The sequence below is a fragment of the Myotis lucifugus genome, unplaced genomic scaffold, assembly GCF_000147115.1.
Source record: "Myotis lucifugus unplaced genomic scaffold, Myoluc2.0 scaffold_11615, whole genome shotgun sequence".
In the NCBI taxonomy this organism is placed as follows: Eukaryota; Metazoa; Chordata; class Mammalia; order Chiroptera; family Vespertilionidae; genus Myotis; species Myotis lucifugus.
In genome coordinates, this window is record NW_005882663.1 from 1 (window position 1) to 3,332 (window position 3,332).

The 3,332-nt window shown below is 35.4% G+C and overlaps 1 pseudogene; it reads left to right on the forward strand.

Annotated features, from left to right (window-relative positions):
- Positions 1-1,199: 1,199 nt before the first annotated feature.
- LOC102425141 lies at positions 1,200-1,699 on the forward strand (annotated as a pseudogene).
- The last annotated feature ends 1,633 nt before the right edge of the window (positions 1,700-3,332 follow it).

Sequence of the window (3,332 nt, forward strand, 5' to 3'; positions counted from 1 at the left end):
TTCCTTCCTTCCTTTCTCTCTCTCTCTCTTTCTTTCTTTCTTTCTTTCTTTCTTTCTTTCTTCTTTCGTCTCCTTACCCAAGGATATTTCCCTATTGATTTTTAGAGAGAGTGAAAGGCAGGGGAAGAGACAGAGAGAAACATTGGTGGGTTTTACTAAAAATAAAATTGGTTGCCTTCCACACATGCACAGACCTGGGGTTGGGGAACCAGCCTCAACGGAGGTATGTGCCCTTGACTGCAATTGAACCCAGGACCCATCAGTCCATGGGATGATGCTCTATCCATTGAGCCAAACGGGCTATGGATCAAGCTTATTTTTTTTCCCAACTATAACAGGACATTTATTTGTAGATGAGATGGGCTAAGGAAATGAGTTATAGAGCCAAAAGAAGGGACTTAGGCGCTTGGGGGTGAGGTGGGAAAGGAGGGGAAAGGCTATTTATTTTATTAGAAAACATTTACTAGTTTATTTTTTTTAGAAACAAGTGATTTAACTACCTTGTAGATACTTTACTTATAGAGTGGTTGATTTCCACCACCCAACTAAAGTGATCCCTGTCAATTATCAATCTTGTAAAAATGATTTAAAAATTTTGTGAAAATGATTAAAAACAAGGAGTGGTGTAGAACATGTTTAAAATACTGACCTTACTTCTTAGAAGACTATAGGTGATCTTATTCCTGAAAATTATCCACAATTAGATTAAATGTTAAGACTCTTCTTCAAGCATAAACGTAAGTACCTGTTTTCACTTGTGTCTCACAGCTCCATTCTATGTTCCTGTACTTTATTTTCTTATCTTTATTCACATGCTAATAAAGGCAATATTTCTTGGTGTTGGCCTCTCAACATTGCCTGCCCAATATGCTTGCTAGTTCGTCTGACAGAGTAACCACTGTTGGACTATGGATGAGAAAGAAAATAATTTTTTTTGGGGGGGGGAGATGCATTTTAGCATTCAATTGTAAGTGTTTTTATTATTGAGACTTAATTACTCAGGAAAGAAAGGAGGAAGACAGTGATTAGTTAATCCATTAATTTATCTTTGACTCATTCTACAAATATTTAATGAACTCTTGTTTAAGCCAGGATCTGAGGTGCCTAGTACCCTATAGGATATAGTTGTCTATTTGTAGAGAAAAGTGAGAAACAAGAATTGCAAAATGTGCTTTCTTTCGGCCGGAGCCACCATCTATCTTCCAGTAATTCACCAAAATGACTAACACAAAGGGAAAGAGGAGAGGCACCCGCTCTATGTTCTCTAGGCCTTTTAGAAAACATGGAGTTGTTCCTTTGGCCACATACATGGGAATCTACCAGAAAGGTGATATTGTGGACACCAAGGGAATGGGCACTGTCAAAAAGGAATGCCCCACAAATGTCACCAGGGCAAAACTGGAAGAGTCTACAGGGTCACCCAGCATGCAGTGGGCATTGTTGTGAACAAGCAAGGTAAGGGCAAGATTCTTGCCAAGAGAATGAATGTGCGTATTGAGCATATTGAGCACTCTAAGAGCCGAGACAGCTTCCTGAAAAGACCGAAGGAAAATGATCAGAATAATAGGAAGCCAAAGAGAAAGGTACCTGGGTTCAACTGAAGCATCAGCCTGCTCCACCCAGAGAAGCACACTTTGTGAGAACCAATGGGAAGGATCCTGAGCTGCTGGAACCTGTTCCCTATGAATTCACGGCATAATAAGTGGGAAAAAATAAAAAAGACTCCTGTGCTGACAAAAAAAAAAAAAAAAGGAATTGCAAAATGTGGCATGATCTCTCAATGAAATATATACGGGAACTCTGAAGGCTTATGGAAATTTTGACTATTGTCTAAATTTCTGGATTCAAAGAAGATTATCAGATTATTTGAAGTTAAAGCTGTAAACTGAGGATATTTCTAATGTTTAGGTAAAATAAAGAAAGAAATAATACAGGAAGGAGGGCGAGTGTGTGGATAGGAGGCATGTGGACAAATCAGTGTAAAGTATAAAGTGGAAAAACAAAAAGGCATTCAGATCATAAAATTATTGGATGCTAAAGTAAATACATTAAAATTTATTTTGAGAACAAGGAAGCATTGTTGAAGTATTCAAGCATGGAGGTCTTATGAAACTATTTCCTTAGAAATAGATCTTGTAATGCCATAGGAGTTGAGGATGTCAGAAGCATGGATAACTGAGAAAAGTAACAGTAGATCAATTTAGTAGTCAGGGTCAAAAGACAAAAAGTAAACAGGGTTGCCTCCCCAGTGTGGCTCGGTTGGTTGAGCATTGTCCCAAACCCAGGAGGTCATGGGTTTGATTCCTGGTCAGGCACAAGCCCCAGATGCAGGCTCAGTTCCCAGTAAGGGGCATGTAGGAGGCAGCTCACTCTCTCTCCTTCCCCCTTCCTCTCTCTGGGGAAAAAAAAAGGTGAACAGGATGGATCAGGCTAAGTGGTTGATCCCAAAAGGTGAATAGGAAAATGAGATGACCTGAGCCTATCCAACAGGTTTCTGGTTGATAAAAATGTCTACATATTATGTTAATTTATCAAAAGAAGTAAAACTGAAGAAGGAGCTGATATCACTAGAGAAAATTTTGGGGGCAGTTCAGAGCTTTTAAAAATCACTAAATAGTAAACAACCTCTTATTTAAATCTATTTCACAAACAAGATTAAGAAAAACGGTACTATTGTTGTTTTAGTTTTTTTTTTCCCTTCTCATCTCAGCCTGATTTATATCCAAGTTGGTGTATATGCACCTTTAAAATATCAGGTATGTAAAAGAATATATCAAATACAAATTTTAAGTAATTTAAGGAAATTATCAGTAATCAAGATCCTACAATATAATTAACAAATTGAAAACTGTTTTATTTATTTTTACTTTTTGATATTTGATATGTATCCATGAGAAATAACATTGTCTTATTTATAATTAACCATTGATTATGTTAAAATATGAGACTGTATTAATAAAATTTTAAGTTATATATTTAATTTTTGTTTCATATTTCAAATTGAGATAGAGAAGAAATAGCTGACTTAAAAGGCCTTTAATATCATACCTGGAATTAAAATGAAAAATGCTCACCCTTAGTTACCATTGTTTAAACTTCAAATGTATTATTAAAATCATTATATTTTCTGTTGAGAATTTTAAAAGAGTTTAGAATAAGTGACAATAATTAAAGAAGGTCATTAAAATTTATAAAAACAAAACAAAACTGTATTTTTTTGGTTCCAAAAAATAAGTAGTGATTATTTTAAACCTTTAAAGGCTATTCTGTGTGCATATGTATATGCACATACATATATCTTCATTATAAATTATGATACTTCATTATAAATT